We start from the raw sequence: 21,165 nt of genomic DNA, 5'->3' as shown, positions 1-21,165 counted from the left end.
TGGCGGTGTTGCAATGATGTGACGACGGCGACGACCGACGATCGATCGTGACCGCCCCCCTTGGCGAATTTCCTTTCCCCCTCCTTCTCTCTTCTTTCCCCTTCTTTTTTAGGTATTTTATATATATTATGTATATATTCTTAAATACTATTATATACATATATATATATTTTAAATACCATATTGTGTATATATTATTATTACAAATTATTACTATTGCTAGTATTATTATAACTATTATTATATTAGTGTATATTTTATGTACATATGTATATATATATATATATTTTTTTTTTTGCACATATCATTATTTTATATTATTGTTGTAAATTTTTATGTATATATTTTTTATGTACGTTTCCTAATATTTTCTTTTATTGTAGATATTATTATTATTATTATTATTATTATTACATACTTTTATTATATGCATATATATATATATATATGTATTTTTATGTACATATTATTATTTTATATTATTATTACCAAATATATCATTTTTCCTATTTTATTATTAGTACATGATTTGTTTTTATTTTGTAAATATCATTATTATTGTTATTCTAATATTCTAGTATTCCATGTTAATATTTTCATTAATTATATTATTTTTTTGCGTCCTTTATCTATTTTAATTTCTCACTTTAGGAATATTTTTTCTCATGTTTTAATTAATTTCAAAAATAAGGCAATGTACCGATTTAATATTAAGCCATCGATTTCATCGCTATGTTGGGTGAAATTAAATGGCTTGTGTTAAAAAACAGGACACCCTTTCTAAAAAAATCGAAAACTAAAATTCTCATTTTTCAATCGGATCACGATTAAATATTATATTGAACTCGTATTTTGAAAATCAAGTCAACACATGTTTATGAGATACCAATTTTGGGCGTTGAGAGTGCTAATACCTTCCTCACGCAGAATCGACTCCGAACCCCAATTTTTCTCTGGACTTTCATGTAGACCTAAATTTGGCCTTCTTTTTGTTTTAAAATAATTTTATTAGGTGTCCGATCACACCTATAAAAAAGGATCGTGGCGACTCCTTTGTTAATAAAATCGAAAGTTGGTTTTCAAATGTTTAATAAATCGCCACAATTAGCGACCAAGCGAAACTAAATTTTTTTTACGTCGCTACAATAATAAAAAACATAAGTTTTAAAAATATATGTATAATATAAACAATTGATAAATAGAATGAGCATATAATAAAAAATGTGATATTTAATAATAAATTTAAAATATAATATATAATAAAAATATATTTATAAGAATAATAATTATATAAAAAATAAAATATATTGGTTTAGAAAAATAATGTATAAAATATCAAATATGTAAAAGAATTTATATTTATAATGAAATAATTATATAATATAATAAATATAAGTTTAGAAAAATATAAAATAAGTAATTAATGATGAAATATACGTATTATACAAATTATAATATTATAATATCTTCAAAATGTGTAATAATAGAATATAAATAAAGTAATTATTAACATATAAATAAAAATAAGTATATAATATAAGTTAAAACCTTTAATAATAATAATACATAGATAAAATGTATAATAATATAAAAAATGACATAATAATATATAATAAAATAATTATAATATATAATATAAAAGTATATATGTAAAAATAATATATAAAATATATAAATAATTAATAAATATATAATACAAGTAAAAATATAATAATAATATATAAATAATAATGGAAAATAATAATAATTTGTGAAAAATAATATATAATAAATAATAATAATATAAATAATATATAATAAATAATAATAATATAATATATAATATAAAAATAAGGTTAAAAATAAAACAAATAACAATATAAAAAATATATATATAATAATTAAAATAAATATATAGGGTTAGATTTGAAGTTCAATAAAATTACAGGGCGAATTTTAAAAAATAAAGCTGAATTAAGGTCCTAATTAAAACACGCGTAAAACGAAAGGGACTCATTAGGCAAAACGCCCTATTCCCAAAACGGCAGCGTTTTAATTCTGTGTTTAAAAGGGTCGGGGATCAAATTGAAACCAAAATAAAAATAGTGGGCAAAAATTAAAAATTGCAATAAACTTAATTTAAAAGATGAAAAGACGGAAGGACTAAAGGGATAAATATCCCATTTTCTTAAAACACGGGGACCCTCCGGGTCGAATCGGGTCGGATCCTGGGCCCTATATAAGTTAAATTTTAATTTTAAATTTCATTTCTAACACCCCGTTTAAAAAAAAACCAAAAAAACTCTGAAATCCTCTCCTCCGTCCTCTGGCCTGAGTTCCAACAACGGCAGATGGCCACCGCTCCAGGTGCCTACGCACCGCCGTGCACGGCGGTCGGAAGGCCAAAAATCCTTCCTCTTGCAGCCGAAACACAGGTAGTACTTCTCCTCTTTATTTTAAAAAGTATTTTTGTGTATTACAACTTAAAAAAATGAATTGTTTTCCCTTTGATTTTCAAATCTGTTTTTGGATCTCTGTTATATTAAAAATACATGTATATATATAAATAAAAAACAGAAGGAAATAATAGAGAATAAAAACAATAAAACCTTTGAATCTGCCGTGAGTTTTTATTTCTTCTATACTGTTTGTACATGTGTGTTTAAAACCAAAAAAAAAATCTCCCCCCCATTACAATGTTTAGATCCGGGCTTTATAGCCACTGTTGACCGATACAAATTTGGTATAAAAATCTTTCCTTTTTCTTACCGTGTTTTGCTTCTTTCCTTTGCTGTTTTCTCTTCCTTTTTTTGTAGGTAATCACAAGATCTCCGGCGGAGATAAAGGGGACCTTCGTTTGGTGCTTGCGGCGCGAGGAGAGAGCTAGGGTTTCTAACCCTAGCCGAATGCTTCTAAATTTTGGGCCTCTGAGAGTTTGGGTCTGTAACGGGTAGGGATGGTTTAGATCTGTTAGGTCGGGTTAGGTATTGGGTTAAGTTTGGCTGATGGATCTATGTATTTGGGCTACGGGACTGCTTTGGGGTTTTGGGTAGTAACAATGGGCCTACTGGATAGGGTCACGGTTTGTTGGGTCACGGGTCTTATAATGGGTAGGTTTAGGTGGGTTATTGGGTTTTAACATTTGTAAAAGGACTGTTAAAAAAAACTTTTATTATTATTTTTTTTGATATTTTGGACTATGCCATGGCTTCCAATGGGCCGGGCAAATTTGAGGTATTACACCAACAATGCAAAATAACACAATGTGACATAGATAATATCCATTCGTGAATCTTAAAAAGGATGGTTGGAAAGGTCAACAGATTATCCTTCACACACTTTGTACTATTACCTTACCAAACTTTAAGTAGAGTTCAAATTAGAAAGTGGATCTAGAATAAGATGTTGGCATGCCTTATGTGTAGATTAGAAGGAAAAAACGGGATAAGTTTGAGATTTTGGATGTAGTTATTCTTTTAGGATCCTTTCTCTTTTTATATTTCCTTTTTAATTGTCCTTTATTTTTATTTTTAAGGAAACAAATATGGAATAGAATTTGATGTAGTATCTGTTGTATAAGCCTTAAGCACCATCAATGAATAATAACATGACACATTATTACTAGATTAAACAAAAAATATGGAGCACATGTAAATAAATCCTAATAATTTTATGTCATTATTGCAATGATAATTCCTACATCCATTGATTTATGTTATCATGGGACAATCTCAACAATAATCATATATGACTATTTGTCCTCTCAAATGGAACCACATCCAGTGAACCCATATGATAATATTTACCGTAGGATGAAGCCAGGCTAAAATCAGCCCAAAATATTTGTTGGAAAAATTATTTAAGAAAATAGTGTTTGTAGCACAATAGAAGTTTACATATTTTCTTAAAACCTAGTCTTATGATATTTATAGTAATAAACCCTAGATCAAATTAGGACTTGTTGATAATATTCTAAAATGACATACTTCTATGTGTTAAATACATATATATATATATATTGAGTACGATCCTACTAATTTGGGTTGTTTATGATTTTTTATCTTGTAGGGGTTAAATTGAAGAAAATTTGGGGGCAAAAAGTGTGAATTTAAAGACAAAACATGTCAGCATGCGAAATAGAGAAGAAGTGGTGCCGCAAATACAAAGTGTGGAAGGCTTGGGACAAAATTTCAAAGAAGAGATTTATGGACATAAAACTTTGTTTAAGATTGAAATTCTATTTTTTTTAGGATTATTGTTAGGATTATTATTATATTGTTTAGATTTAATTTTAATTTCTTAAACATTATCATCTAGAGTTTGAATAGGAACCAACTAGGGCTTTTCATGTACTATAAATAGGGGATGGAGTGGCATGAATATTCACTAATCACTTCTGTAAAAAACTCATTCCCTCTAAGGCTCTTAGCCTTTTGTTTCTTTTTCAATAAAATTCCATTTCATTAAAACATGTTTTTTTTCCCTAAAAGCATGAGCAACTAAACTCATCTAGCCAAAGGTTATCAAGACTCCTTCAAAAGAGTTTATAAGGCTTAGAATTCGCACTTAGTCATTCTCAAATGACTATTCATCATTTCTCCACATTATGGGACTGACGCTTTCGTCCATGTCCTTCCAAAAGTAATCTTTTCATCTTGTGCAAAGACGACCATTTTGTATGTTTTAGGAAGGTTGCACAATCGATTCGCTAACTTACTGTGTTAGAGGTTGTCGAGCCCAAGAGATGAAATAGTGTGGCATTCTCTATTAAGAAACAATGATCTAGTGTAAGACGGTCCCACAAAAGTGACAATTGGCTAGAGTCAGGTTCCTCTAGATCGTAAGGCTATAACCTAAGTGAAGCTGGTGGTCGTAGGCATCCTCTTCCACTATAATTGGCTTAACTTGCTAACACGTCAGTTATCGAGCCACCAAATCATTCACTTCAAGCATCAAATTGGGCCACCAATACAACTCCCTGAGATCACAGTACATCTTATTTCTGTCGGGATGGATAGTATAGAGGCTACTATGTGTTTCTTGCAGAATAGACTGCCTCAGCTCTCTATCATTCAGCATACAAACTCGACCCCGGAAATAAAAAATACGCTTATTGTTAAACCTAAAACCCAAAGTCTTACCTAGCCAACAACTCAGCTCTCAAACAGACTTAGGCGAGGAAACATTAGTCTCAACTCAGTCATCAATCTCGGACTAAGAGCATCGACCATAACATTGGACTTACTAGGATGGTACTCTATCTTGCAACCGTAATCCTTAAGTAGCTTAATGCATCACCACTGTCTTAAATTCAGCTCCTTATTGGTAAGGAGATGTTGGAAAAAAAAGGGTTTGGAAAATGTAACAAAAAAGAAATTTAAGGAAAAACCAGAGTTATAAAAAATTTTCCAAAACAAGATCTTGGTTGTGATATAAGTAGTAAACACTTAATCAAAATTATACATTTTCGATTCATCTAGGATGAGCATTTCGACCTAGTAGTCTTCTCCACTATCATCAAGCTCACGTCTGCTGAGTGTAGACTCGTCTCAAATTAGAAAAATTTTTCACAAAAATTACCAGTGGGGTAATTTCACAATTTCTCTAAAATTTTGAGTCAAGTTGTAAATCGGAAAGTATCTCAAGAAATTTTTTGAAATAATCTCTTTAGAGAATTTTCTCTCTACAACTTTCTCTTGAATTTAAGTGTGTGTAAAATAATGACCTAAGATTCTCATTATATAGTGAGAGTTTAGATAGTTCAACTATGATTAAACTTAAAAACTTTAATATTAAATTAATATAATATTTATCAAGATAACGATTAGATTAAACTTAATATTAAATGTAACAACCCAAAATTCAGCCTAGAAGTTTTGACCGGATCTCGAAGGTTACATTGACCACCGAAGTGATTTAAAAGGAATTTACAAACAAAGGCTTGTTTAAAACTCATTTACAAAATAGTTTGCTAAAACTGTACTGGATCGTTTAACAATTTAGGATTTAACTTTGGCGTATCAATTTATGAAAGCCCAAAATTAAATTTTACCACAATTCTTATCATTAATAATAGTCCAAAATAGTTCACGAATTAAGATTTGAAGAATCATTTTATTTGATTAATTCAAATCTAACCCATCTGAGGCCTCTATCTGGCTAGTCCAGCTACAGAACACGAGAGTACCTAAAAAGGAGAAAACTAAGGAGTGAGCTACACGAGCTTTAGTGTGAGTCAGAAATCAAAACAAAAGCAGATGACAAGGAGTGAAGCAAATAATTCCTAGACGTGCATACAAACAGAGAACATACAACTTTTATCAAATAATTAGTCCAACAACAAACTTAACATGTAGCTAATATCCGAAAACACGCCAGTACAGAAACATGCCAAACTATTCACATTATGATGCAATTAACCACACAATCATACAAACAGACTTATAATCAAATGCAATAAATACAGCAAAATAAAACCCACCCCAACCATCCAAACACCAATTCTACCACCTTGCACACCACATATGAGCTGTATCTAGCTCATTCACCCTGCACACCACATAGGACCGTGATAGGTCCATCCACCCTACACACCACGATATGTGGAACCAAGCCACTTTGATCATAAGAATATGCAGCTAAGCTGTCATATGTATAACATAGTGCAGTAAACCACTGTACCAGAGTATTGTAGTTAAATTGCCAAATAGTCTTCCTTCTCTTCGTTAACAAATCCTAGAACTTAATGCAAATGCAAAAATGTCCACGATGTACAACAAACAAACAAAGGAGAAACAGACGTTTTATAACACCCTGACTTATTTATTTCTATTTATGTGAATTTTGACACAACTGTGTATTTGCTTCAGTGGTTAAGTGTTTTGGGTGTGTGTGTGAGGTCTTGGGTTCAAGTCCCATGTTTGCAAATTTTGTTATTTTTTTATGCAAGTCTTACCCTTGTGGGTGGGCTTAAATAAAATTGTTTGCTAATTCATATCAAAATGAGCCTACTGGTTCGAGTGGTAAGGAGTTTGTGTGCTAGGGGTCCTGTGTTTGAATCCTTAAGCTAGCAAGGGCGTTAATTTTTGCTTCTGGCATCGGTTAGAGGTTGGAAGTAACCGAGGTTCTGAGGTCATTATGAGTTAGTGGGATAATAGGAGAAAAATAAGGGATATGGGGATATTATTTTATTTTCTTTTCTTTTTTGCTAAAATTTTCTCTTACCTCCAAAGAATTATGACGTCAAAAATTCTTCGATTTTTCCCCTTTTTGACTTTCCTTTTGTCCATCTCTGCAACCCTTTATTTTGGTTTTCATTTCGGCTCGTGAATCCATTGTTCGATCGTGTTGTTTGGATTGCCAGGTTTTCCTTTTGATTGTGGAGCAGAGAATTGCACTATGACGGTTTAGTACACGTTAGAGGTGGTTTATCGTCGGCAGTTTTAGAAGGCTCGGGAGTGGTTTTCCATCAAATAGATACTAAGTGTGTAACTAAAATGTAGAAAAATGAGCTTCAGCAAAAGCCGAAAAACCCCACTTGTGACAGCCTTAAAACGACCCTAGTCGGAATGTGGTTTCAGGACCACAAAACCAAGGCATAAAAATAATTTAAAATTTATTTTGATGCCTATAATGTGTGTTAACTCATGTGTGACATTTTTGATGTTTTGATTTAGAGTTATAAATGTGAATTTCACTAGAAAGGACCTAGTAGTAAACTTTGAAAGTATGATGGGGAAATGTGTGATGACTAGTTGATCATGCATGCAAAAATGAGGGTTTGCATGTCAAATTTCCCCATTTAAGAACTAGTGGCCGGCCATGACAAGGGGATGGGCAAAACATGTCATGAAACATGTTTTGTAAGTGGTTTATGTTGGAATAAATAAAATAAGGAGTATGGAAAAAAAATGTGTGTGATGGCTTCTCCCCCCTCCCCATTGCCGTGAAGGTAAGAAAGAAAACAAAAAAAAAAGTGTTCATCTTTTGAACATCTTTGGCTGAAAAATTGAAGGAAAAAGGGAAGAAGGGAGTGAAGCATTCGGCTATCCTATATCACTATTAAGGTAAATTTGATGTTGTGCCATGAGATTCAAGCATGTTTTAGTAGTTAGCTTGAGTTCTAACTAGCCCATGGTTCAAATCTTCACTATGTCATGGAGATAATGTTCGGCTAAGGTGGATTTGTGGATGTCATTTGCATGCTAAAAGTAAAGCTTGTAATGATGCATGGTATGGTGTTGTATGGCATTCGGCCATGGTAGGAAGTAAAAGAAAACTATGGTCGTTGTTCATGTTATTTGAATGAGAAATGGTAGTAAGGTGAGGTACAAATGTTAGTGTTTGATTTACTAGTGTATATGTGTGTATTAGCCTAGTTTTGAACTTGAAACAAAATGGTGTTTAGTCGATACAAGTGACCATACTTGTAGAATGCATCAAGTGTTGCAATCAGCCTCAACATAGACATGTATGTTCGGCCACATGAATGAGTACGTAAGTTGGTGTGTATGCTCGGCTATAGGTAGCCTATTGATGGCTTTAGCTTGACTTAGAAAATTCGGCTAAAGGGAAATATTAACTAGTATGTTGAATTCGATTCGTGATTTCGTACCCATGTGACTCTAATGTCTAATGTATATATGGGCTAAGTACCTTGAGCTTCTCTTTGATGTTGAATGAATTGTATTGAATTGCTTGATGTGATTAAAATGTGCATGACCATTGTGTATTTGAGCTAAAGGGTGGCCATATGACCTTTTAAACTCCTTGTCATATTCGCCATAAGCTAGCATAATGAGACTTTAATAAGTTAAATTTGTGTGAATTAGCTCAAGAGCCGAGAGGACCACATTTGGATAAGGGAAGGAAAAGTGATCGAATAGCCGTCGAAATCGCTCGACCACATCCAAGTAAGTCTTGAGTAATGACCCTACTTGAATTATATTGAAATGATTTGTCATATTATGGCGGATAGCCGAATGTGCGTAGGGACTACGTTGTAAAGTCAATTGAAATCATGCTCTTTGTGTGTGGCTATTGAGCCGAAATTGGAAAGGTTTGATAAATGTTTTGTGTTTGAGCCTTAGTAACGAAAGTGGAATATGGATGTGTCGTGATTATTGATATATGTGTGCATGAGCATTTGAATGATACCCGGGCTAAGCCCCAAAGGCATTTATGCTAGTGATTATATCCAGGCTAAGACCCGAAGGCATTTGTCCGAGTTGTTATATCCGGGTTAAGACCTGAAGGCATTTGTGCGAGTGGTTATATCCGGGCTAAGACCCGAAGGCATTTGTGCGAGTTGCTATACCCGGGTTAAGACCCGAAGGCAATTGTGCTTGTGGTTATATCCGGCTAAATTCCGAAGAAACTTGGTTTGAAGGTGAGCGTTTTGTGCTGCAATAAATTCAATTAATACGCTCGAAAAACCCAAACGATAAGGTATGTTTGCATGTGCATCGGAAAAGTTGATTCGTTTGAAATAGTATTCGTTCAATCGACTAACGAACTTTCGGCTCTTAGATAGGTTGATGCCTTGTGTGTGTATATGTTTATGAAGTGTGAAGTAAGTATGATTATGAGAATGTGTATTACTAAAGTGATCCATTTAGCTATGTGAATGTAATACTTTAGTCAAAGCTGATTTCATTACTTGAGACTTACTAAGCATTAAAATGCTTACCCCGTTGCTTTGGCTCTCTGTTTTATAGATTTTGCTCGTTAGCTATCGGATTCGGGATCATCAAAGTCGAAGTCATCCACACTATCAAAGCCCTTTTGGTACTCTTTTAGTTGAACTCTGGATATGGCATGTATAGGACTACCCTTTGCTGTTTTTTTTCAAGTACGTTTTGTGATGTATGTGTGTACAGCCATGCGAAAATGGCTCGTAAAAGTGGAGTATGGCATTAGACCATTTGTGTTTATGTATATATGTATGGTTTCATGATGTGACTATGGACTGGAATGGAAGTGTTGGGCAAATGATCAGGCATTGGAATGGCTAAATATGATTATATGTGGACCTATGTATGACAAAACTCTAGTTGGTCCATGGAAACCACGAAATAGGTAAAGTTTACCTTGAAAACAGATGCTGACAGCAGCAGTGGTGTGGATTTGAAAAATCACTAAAAATTGTAGGAATGGAATTAACTAGTGAATAAATATGTAAATGAACCTTGATGAATCTACTTTCATATGGAAGAAACGAAACGGTCATATGAGTTATATGTTAAGAGATATTAAAGTTCTCGTGAAACAGGGCCAGAACGGTTTCTGGATCCCCCTGTTCCGACTTTGTAAATTCATTATAAATTAACCAGAGATAATTAGGAGTCATTCTATATATGTATAGATTCCTCTTTGAGTCTAGTTTCTATAGAAACAAACGCTATCAATATTGAAGCCCTGTACAGGGAGATATCCAAGTCGTAATGCGCGAAGGTCAGTGTAGTCGATCCCTGTAACAGGGGAGACTTTAACTAATAAACTGTACTAATTGGCCCAACCAAAAATTCTAGAAAAAAATAGGTAGATGGACATATGAGTCTAATTTCAGGGAAAAATGACAAAACTGATTTTCTTGCTTTGAAACTCAAGATATGATTTTTAAGGCGATAGTGATGCAGTAACCAGCTTGTCTGGAAATTTTTAAATGGACTGTGAAAATAATTAAGTTAAGTCTGTGTGCACCTTGTGTTCGACTCCGGTAACGGACTCAGGTACGGGGTGTTACACCACTATTGACGCCACATGGGCGTGTGCCTGGTCATGTGGTTGGCCATGTGGTGTAGTGTGTGTGGCCATGTGGGCCACACGGGCTTGCCCTAAATTGGTGTGTGGGCCCACACGGGCGTGTGGGTTCTGGGCCAGGCCATGTGGGCCACATGGGTGAGGCCAATCTGGGCGTGTGGGACAACACGGGTGTAACGCTCGGGTTTGTGCAAGTGTACACAGTCCTTATCAAAGAATAAGTAAGTATCGAGTTATCGTCTCCATGGAGATTGTATTTGTGCTAAGTCACTTAATTTGTAAAAGTGTATTAACAATTTGATAAATAAAAACAATATAATTGAGAAGTGATGAAAAATTAAGTATATGAAACTAAATGCAATGATCCCTAATGCTATTTATCCTAAGTATGCAAACTATATGAATGAGAGATTTTAGTAGAATTAACACAATAAGCAACAATTATAACATAAATAAGCTAGGACAATTACTTTAATTAAACTCAAATTATTATCAACATGCTTATCAGTATTCGGGAAAACATTCCATGGCAACTCGATCTTTCATGAGTTTGGAAACCATGTTAGGTCCATTCAGAATCTTTTAATTAGTAAATACGCATTTTACTGACCCTTATTTACTAAAGGTTTCTTAGTATTCATACGAGGTAACAGGGACGTGTTAGGTTTGAAATAGTTTAATCACACAAATCTAAAAACTATGCAGATAACAGAGCCTGGTTAGGGATGTTATGCAACCTGCAATTTAATCGGGTTAGGATCTAAATTGAGCATGCACATTTCAATTATGCGTCCATTAGCCGTCATTTGGTTAGGATCGCTCAGCTAATTCAGGTCCTTTTCAATCACGTATGAATGAAATACAAACTTGATTTTAATTGAAAACATGATCGATTGAGGCACAAATATTATAAGCATGAATCAAATAATTATTATTAAATCAAAGCAATCATCCTAGCTTAAATAAAATTAAGCTATCATTGTTGTAAATGAGAACAAAGAACACATAACAAACATTCTTGATTTAAATTAAAGTAGGAAAGATTAAACCCAATTCAAAGTGGCTGTCACCCAAGACTCTGACTGATGAGGTCTCATTCGTTCCTTCGCTTTGCTCCTTTGCTGATGGCTCTCCAAGGTAGCCGACCAAGGGTTCTTTAAGAGGCTAATTTTCTCAGAATATTTATGCAAAGATACTGATAGGTGTGAGGGCTGAGAGAGTTGAGAGAGGAGAGAATGATGAATGAGTAAGGGATGAATAAGGGATGAGGGATGATTCAAAAAGTGAGAAAGCGCCTCTTATTTATAGGTGAGGCATGGGAGCTAGTTTGCTAAAAATAGGAGTGTCCATCTTTCAAAACTCCTTTCAAGGGTGGCCAGCCATGAATTGAGGGAATGTGGCTGATTTTGCTTGATTCTTGGTCAATTTGAGTGCCACAACAACTCAGGACTAAAACTCGGTCACCAACAAATCTTCGGGCAAATCTCTGATTTCTTTAACTCTTCAAGGACCTTGTGTAATTAAACCAAAAGATGGTTTATGAACCTCTATATTTAACCGAATTTTGGTTGACTTGTCCCTCCATTTGGACTGTTTTGAAATCAAATTAAAGCTCTCAGACCTGTCAAAAATAAATCAATAAGTTAGAGAACCAAAGAATTAAATTTTACCAACTTAATTAAATTAATTAAAACCCAAATTATTAATGAAATATTTTAAAATGAATTATTAAATATAATTTTATATTTTATTATTTAATTTAATCATACATGGCCCACTTTATGTCATAAAATATTATATATTAAATTTAATATAAAATAAGTCATTTTATGCATGAAAACTATATAATAAAGCATAAAATCACATTTTAATAATTTCTATGTCTTGTTTTCATATTTTCACATATTTCATTAATTTATTAAAAATTACTTGGTTTTAACAAAAATTTAAGTAAAAGATGATAATTTATATGGGAAAAATCCTATATATTTTTAAGTTTATACACCCCCAAACTTAAATCATTGCTCGTCCCGAGTAATGTTCATGCACAACACAAGGTCTCGCTAAAGCAAAATTGCTAAAAGTGTAAGCAGCATCAATCATTGCCCCATAATCATGTATTAATAAATTCATGCTCATTGATCTTCTTCATTAACAAGTAATTCATATGCAGCCATTTTGAAAATTTTATATTAAGTTTCAAGGTATGCCAACATGAATCATAGTATGTATATACGTCACAGCCATAGATAATATTCTTTCATTCAACATAATTTCTCATCAATCAAGCAAAACAATCATAAGGCTTATTTATAATCTTCTATGTTGAACTTAGGACTTCCTCTCCACTAATGTAGGTGACATAATCATCAAATCAATAGGCCTTTTATAAGGTTGTAATGGGGCTCGGTCAAAGGTAAGGATTTTAAGAGATGAAATATTTCGGTTTCAAGATCTTAACCTTTAACTTTGTCTTGGTTTTCTCGTAATACAAACTTTTTCTTTAAGTGAACCTTTGGAACACCCCCAAACTTATTTTGAACTTAAGCTCATACATTTTTTTCCTTTTTGAAGACTGAGCAAACTTTTTTTCGCCCTTTCTTTTCTTTTTTTTTTATATAAGAATGAGCACAAACATCTTTATGAAAATTTCCTCAAATGTTGATTACCAAGACAACTTAAGTTAAGATAGGTGCACAAAATTAGGATAACTTACAAAGATGGTAATGTGACTTGTAATGTAGGTTCATTGCAATAAACAGGCCTTTAAGCTCAAAATTATAGTTACAAGGGTCTAATATCATAAGGTGGGCTTGAAAAGGCTCAAACAATCCAAAGAAAATGGTGCCTATATCATTTTAGATTTTTATGTCTCCTATGATTTCGCCTCAAGAAAGTTACTAAGTCAATTCTAAAGATATAAACCTTCATGCATGTCTAATCTCAAAAGAAACTAAGTTTTCATGGCAAACATTACCGAAGACTAAGATCATACAATCATTTTGTTTTTCATGATAACACACAGTCATTTGGATAAAATCATCATTCATGTTTGCATACAAGCTATCTTATTAACAAAGAATTTCTCTAAACATTCATTTATTAAAACATACTCATGAAAGAAATAATTGAAACATACTTGAAAATCATTTTGTTTGCCTTACCCCTTTTTTAAAAAAAAAGCAATGTCCTCATTGCAAGAACAAGGTAATGAATGAAAACTGAACACCAGGTAGGGTTAAAAAGAAAGGGAGGTGAGTCATTAAGACTACTTAAATACCAAGTCTTTCCTTATAATCCAATCCTAGACATGTTCATTCCCATTACCACATCAATTAGTCTTTTTCTTTCTAAAGGAGGTATTTATTCATGCTTACTATGTTTTATTTTGTAGAAATTAAACTCTAGTTACTAAAGAAACAAATTCCTAAATACCTAAAATAAATAAATAAATAAAAAGACAAGAATCCCCCATTTTATTCTTTTGACTTATTCCGCTTGTCTTCTTTAGCTCCTTCTCCATTTGTATAATCAGTATCGTCCATCCATGTCTTAAAGATAGCATGTGGGAACTCAGGAACAAAAGTGTTAGAGATATTCTTAAAAGTATTTCGAATCGAATCATCTCTAATTTTTGCATATTTCCAGTAAGTTTGTTGTTGATTGTGCATGAACTTGCACATATCCATCAACATTGACAACTCTGATTTCCTTGAAGTACTTGCAAAAGTTGGCAAGGGAGTTCTATATTCAGGTTCAACACTTAGCATGATTGGTTCTTCTTCTAGCTTAACCCTTGGTTCAGGTTCTTCAACTGGTTCCTTATTAGATTCTTCTTCTTCAGTATTTGAAACTGATTCAGTTTCAGTTTCATTCATTGACTCCTCAGTACCTGGCTTAGTTGGTTCTTCTTGCTCACCTTGATTCATCTCATGCACCTTCTTTATTAACCTTTCTAGATCATGACTTGTAATGCACCCTTGGACATATTGCCCGTTCAAATTCGCTTATGTTTTAATACGAGCCCCTAAGCAAAGTGAAGTGATTAATGATGAGAAGTAAGCACTTCTTGTCTTCTTTTTAGCACAGTCATAAATCTCCTTGAGAATAATTTTCCCAACATTAATGGACTTTTTTTTCAAGATTGCATATAACAAGAGCATTCGTTCCATCGAGATGGTGGAACTATGTGAGATAGGCATAAAACTGTAGCAAACAAAATAAAACCATACCTTTGCTACTGGTTTTAGGTATTCCCTTCGGCAAGAATGGCTCCCATACTTTCTTATAATCCATTGGGATCCCAGATTTTTTACAACATCAAGCACTTGTTGAAGAAAATCCCAATTGATGTTGTTCATCAAAGGGTCGTACTCATCTTCTTCAAAATCAGGTAAGTTAAACAAATCATTGATGGACTTAGAGGTAAGAGGTACCTTTTTCTTTTGAGCGATGACCTCAGTAGCATCTTGTGTGGTCAAACTTGCATAGAACTCTCGAACTAGTTCATCATCAGAAAGTGAATGAGTATTACAAAATTGTTCCCACTTGAGAGCATTGATTGTCTTTCTAATTGGCACATGGAGAACCATCAAATCATTACTATTTAAGTTAAAACCTTTTTCCGGCATCATAGGTTGATGCTTGAAAATTGAATCAAATATCTCTTTCACTTCTTCATCGATGACAATCGGGTTTTTAGGAGTAGTCTTTAACGATCTAGTTCTTTTGCGAGACATGGTATTTTCCAGAAAATTCAACAAAGTTCTACTAATAGGGGAAGAAAAGCAATCGGCAAGTGGGTAGGACTTGCTCGACAAACCTTGCGATGGCGAAGAGGTTGCAGTGGCTAAGAGGTTGCAGCAACGACAACAATGGTGGTGTGCGGTGGCGATAACGGCTACGTGCGATAGTGACGTTGATGCCCCGATGATTTCTTTGCAGCGACAATAAGAGATTTTGGCAAAGGGGAAAATAACTTGGTTTACTTGGGCAGCAAGCAATGGAAGTGGCGGCAATAGGTGTGGAATTTTACCTCTTTTTTCTATCTTGGGCCTTAAATTCAGACTGTATCTTACTAAAGAAACAGATTAGTACTTGGGCCAAATTTGACCTCCCTTTATTAACATAAAAATTTAAAATTTAAACAAAACAAATGAAACTGAAAGAAATTTCAAATCTTAATTAGAAAATTTCTTCTCAATAAATTACATTAAATTAATTCCCAAGAAAGGTTAGAGGGGTTATAGCGGTCCCGCTTAAGTTCCAATCTCCTTAGACAAAATTAATTAAATGTACTAAATTAAGAAAATAAATATAATTATTTATTTATTTACAAAACAAGTTTGTGAAAAATCAAGGGTCTGTTAATTTGAACGAGGATTCAACTCGCTCAACTTCACCATCCCAATAATGTTTGAAACGTTGACCATTAACTTTAAACGTACCTCTGTTATTGTCGTATAATTTAACAACTCCATAAAGATAAACTCGATAAATGGTATAAGGTCCTTTCCATTGGGATTTTAGCTTCTCAGGAAATACCTTCAACCTTGAATTGAACAATAAAACCTTCTGACCTTCTTAAACTCGCGAGGTCGTATATGACTATCATGCCATCTTTTTGATCTTTCTTTTATAGATTTTGGCAGTCTCATAGGAAAACAACCTCAACTCTTCCAACTCATCCAGTTGTAACATCCTTCTCTCACCGGCTTGCTTAAGATCAAAGTTCAATTTCTTCAAAGCCCATTGAGCTCTATTCTCCAACTCTAATGGCAAATGACATGCCTTCCCAAAAACCAACCTATAAGGAGTCATTCCTAACGATTTCTTAAAAGCTGTTCGATAGGCCTGTAATACATCATCGAGCCTTCGAAACCAATCTCTTCTGCTAGGGCATACTACCTTTTTAAGGACACCTTTGATCTCATGGTTCACTCTTTCAACTTGCCTATTAGACCGAGGGTGATAAGCAGTAGCAATCTTGTGTTTCACATCATATTTTTCAAGCTACCACTTAAGCCATTTGTTTACAAAGTGAGAACCTTCATCACTAATAATTGCTCTTGGTGTCCCAAATCGTGTAAACACATGCTTATGTAGGAATCACATGACTACCTTAGCATCATTTGTAGGGTATGCTTTAGCTTCAACCCACTTGGACACATAATCCACAGTAACTAAGATGTATTTGTTCCCACATGAAGAAGGAAATGGTCCTAAGAAGTCAATGCCCCATACATCGAATAATTCAATCTCCAAAATGTTTGGTAAGGGCATCTCATTCTTCTATGATATGTTTCTGCTCCTTTGGCATCTATCACAGTTCTTCACATAAGCATAAGCATCTTTAAATAGTGTAGGCCAAAAGAAACCTGCTTGCAAAATCTTTTCTGCGGTACGTGCACCACCAAAGTATCCCCCACTTGGAGATGAATGGCAATGATGTAAGATCTCAACAATCTCATTTTCAGCTACACACTTTTGGATTATATTATCTGTACACTGTTTAAATAAGAACGGGTCCTCCTAGAAATAATACCGACTATCACGAAGGAATTTCTTCCTTTGTTGGTATGTCAATTCTCGAGGAATTATTCCACATGCAAGATAATTAGCAAAATCAGCAAACCACAGTGTTTCATGAATTCGACTCACCTGAAATAAGTGCTCATCTGGGAAATTCTTGTTGATAGGCACATGTGATCGAGTTACCTTATCTTGCTCCAACCTCGACAGACGATCAGCTACTTGATTTTCAACACCTTTTTTGTCTTGGATCTCAAGGTCAAACTCTTGGAGTAAAAGTACCCAACGAATTAGCCTCAGTTTCATATCTTTCTTCGTAAGCAAGTATTTAATGGCCGCATGGTCAGTAAATACTGTAACTTTGGTACCTATAAGATATGAGCGGAATTTGTCAAAAGCAAAAACTATAGCAAATAGTTCATTTTCAGTTACCATATAATTGAGTTGGGCTCCCATCAAGGTTCTACTTGCATTGTAAATGGGGTGGAACACTTTATTCCTTCTTTGATCCATTACAGCTCCAATAGCGTAATCACTTGCATCGCACATCAACTCAAAAGGTGTGCTCCAATTGGGGTGTAATGCTTATTGGGGCTGAGATTAACCGTTTTTCAGCTCTTCAAAAGCTTCTAAACATGCTTTGTTGAAATCGAACACTATATCTTTCTCTAACAACGAACACAGTGGTTTAGAAATTTTTGAAAAATCTTTGATAAACCTTCAATAAAACCCGGCATGGCCTAAGAAACTTCTGACTCTTTTCACATTTATTGGGGCCGATAATCTTTCAATTAAGTCTACCTTTGCTTTGTCGACTTCAATTCCTTTCTTTGAAATTCTATGCCCTAAGACAATCCCTTCCCTAACCATAAAATGACATTTCTCCCAGTTAAGGACTAGATTCGTCTCTTCCCATCTCTTCAGTACCTTAGCTAAATTACTCAAACAAATATCATAAGTGTTACCAAAAACAGAAAAATCATCCATGAAAACCTCAACAAAATTTTAAACCATATCAGTGAATATTACCATCATGCATCGTTGGGATGTTGCAGGTGCATTGTATAAACCAAAAGGCATTTGCCTAAAAGCAAATGTACCTTACGAACAGGTGAAAGTTGTTTTATGTTGGTCTTTCGGAGCGACGGCTATTTGGTTATATCTCGAACAACCATCTAAAAAATAATAGAATTCATTACTTGACAGTCGATCTAACATCTGATCCATAAAAGGCAACGGAAAATGGTTTTATTGTCAACACAAATTCTCCAACCAGTAACAGTTCTTGTTGGGATCAATTCGTTACACTCATTCTCAACAATCGTAATTTCACCTTTCTTCGGCACACACTGTACCAGACTTACCCACGGACTATCTGAAATAGGATAGATGATTCCTGCATCTAGCTATTTGATCACTTCCTTTCTCTCAACTTCTTTCATAATAGGATTAAGCCTCCTTTGCCCATTAATTCGAGCTTTTTCACCTTCCTCTAAAATAATTTTGCACATGCAAAATGAAGGGCTTATACCTCGAATATCAGCGATAGTCCAACCAATTGCTTTCTTAAATTTATTTAGAACATAAATTAATTGCTACTCTTGATCTTTTGTCAGTTCAGCTGAAATAATCACAGGCAAAGTAGAACAATTACCTAAATAAATGTATTTGAAATGGGAAGTACCTTTAGTTCGAGTGTAGGTGGTTCTTCGATTGACAATTTGGGTTGCACAAATTCTCTGACTTCCAACTCTAACGGTTCAAACCATGTGGATTGAATAAAATTCCTTGGGTTGGCTTTTATCACAGCCATGTTTTCTTCACCTTCTTCATCCTCCAAAGGGTCAAACCCTAAGGCTTTCTCCAATGGATCTTCTTCAAGATGGCTTTCCATAGAAATCAAGGTTTCTATTTCTTTCATAACTGAGCACTCTTCTATCGGATCAGGAAATTTCATCGCTTTAAGAATGTTAAAAGTTACCTGATCATCTTGAACTCGCATGGTGAGCTCGCCTTTTTGCACATCAATTAACATCCTTCCCGTGGCTAGGAAAGGTCTCCTAAGGATAATTGACACTTCCTTATCTGCTTCAAAATCTAAAATAATGAAATTAGTAGGAAAAATAAATTTATCGACTTTTCCAAAACATCCTCGATTTTTCCTTTGGGATATGCTAAAGATCGATCTACTAGTTGGAGTGCCACAGTTGTAGGTCTTACTTCTCCTATCCCTAGCATCTTGAAAATAAACTTAGGCATCAAGTTGATACTTTCTCCTAAGTCACACAAAGCTTTACCACAATAAGGTTCACCAATGTTATAGGGAAGCTTCCTGGATCCTTCAATTTCGGTGGCAGCTTGTTCTACAGGAACGCACTGCACTTCTTTGTCAGAGCGACAGTCTCATACTCCCTCAGTCGTTTCTTATTGGATAGTACATCCTTTATAAACTTCACATAATTCAATATTTGTTCTAAAGCCTCCACCAATGGAATATTGATGTGTAATTGCTTCAGAACATCCCAAAACTTCTTGAATTGCACCTCTTATTTCTACTTGTGTTGCTACAATCTTTGCGGATATGGAGGTGATGGAACTTTCAGTTGAACCGGACAACTCTTCTGAGTAGGTAAATCTGCATCAAAAGAAGATGTTAAAATATCTGAATTCATTAAGTTAGGATTTACCTTGTCAGTCTTTGCAGATTCTGACTCTTTTTGTGTAGGGACTTCAACAGCTCGTTGAATTTCCCCCTTTTCAATAGGCTCGTCCTCAATATCAATCAATCCGGGTTCCAAAATTTTACCACTTCGTAGTGCCACTACCTTGATATGGTTTTTACCCAAATTTCTTGGATTCTCAGTATCGCTTGGCAAGGTTCCTTATGGTCTATTACGAAGCTCCATAAGCTAACTGACCCATTTGGTTTTCCAAATTTTTCAGTGTTGCTGCTTGAGTCTGGATCAAAGCGTCATTCTTTGCCATGTATGCTTTCAAAAAGTTCTTCAAACTATTCGATGATTCAGCTTGAGGTGATTTTGGAGCTTGTTGATTAAACCCTTGAGATTGGTGGGGTCTATGCTGCATAAAGTTGTTGTTTGGTCCATTTCCTTGGTTGCTCTAAGAAAAGTTGGGGTGATTACACCATGAAGGATTATAGAAGTTGGATTGGGGTCCTTGTCCACTCCTATTTTGATGTTGGTTCCCCACATAGTATACTGACTCAAGATTCAATGGGCAATTCTCGAAAGAATGACCTTCCCCACAGTACACACAGGAAACTACTTCAAACGGACTTGGTGGCTGAGCTAAAAAATTATTAGCACCGTTAGCGGTAAACTACTTTAACATAGAGGAAATAGACGATACTTGAGCTGATGACGAAGTGAGGGCATCAACACATCTTCCTGAAGCTGTTCAATTTGTTGGCCATTGATAGTTGTTGCTCGGGATCCTCTCGATGATCTAATAAGCCTCATTATAAGACTTAGACAAAATTACACCATTCGCAGAAGCATCTACCATCAATGTTGTATGTGCATTAAGACCATTATAGAATGTCTCCAACTAGATACAATGAGGAATCCCATGACGAAGACACTTACGAAGTAACTCCTTGAATCGCTCCCAAGCCTCATACAAAGACTCATCATCCAATTGTTGGAAAGTTGTGATCTCATTCCACAACTTAGTATTTTTCTAGGCGGGAAATACTTAACCAAAAATCTCTCTGCTAATTCTTGCCATGTAGATATAGAACTTGGTGGCAATAAATTGAGCCATGCTTGTGCTTGATCTTGCAACGAGTACAGAAAAAACTTCAATTTCAGTGCGTCTTTAGTCACACTGGCTATCTTGAATGAGTCACTAACCTCCATAAGCAATCGAAGGTGG

At 34.4% G+C, this 21,165-nt stretch overlaps 1 long non-coding RNA gene and 1 other non-coding gene across 2 annotated transcripts; both read left to right on the top strand.

Moving 5' to 3' along the window:
• The first annotated feature begins 2,256 nt into the window (after positions 1–2,256).
• Positions 2,257–3,169, top strand: LOC128280636 (uncharacterized). Its single transcript, XR_008270733.1, has 2 exons — positions 2,257–2,414; positions 2,796–3,169. It is a non-coding gene; the product is annotated as an uncharacterized LOC128280636 (long non-coding RNA).
• A 17,685-nt stretch (positions 3,170–20,854) lies between these two features.
• Positions 20,855–20,961, top strand: LOC128281135 (small nucleolar RNA R71). The gene has a single exon (XR_008271348.1). It is a non-coding gene; the product is annotated as a small nucleolar RNA R71 (small nucleolar RNA).
• The last annotated feature ends 204 nt before the right edge of the window (positions 20,962–21,165 follow it).

The sequence above is a fragment of the Gossypium arboreum genome, chromosome 9 (genome assembly GCF_025698485.1).
Source record: "Gossypium arboreum isolate Shixiya-1 chromosome 9, ASM2569848v2, whole genome shotgun sequence".
NCBI classification, from domain to species: domain Eukaryota; kingdom Viridiplantae; phylum Streptophyta; class Magnoliopsida; order Malvales; family Malvaceae; genus Gossypium; species Gossypium arboreum.
Note: the sequence above shows the minus strand (reverse complement) of the source record. Positions and strands in the feature narration are given on the sequence as shown.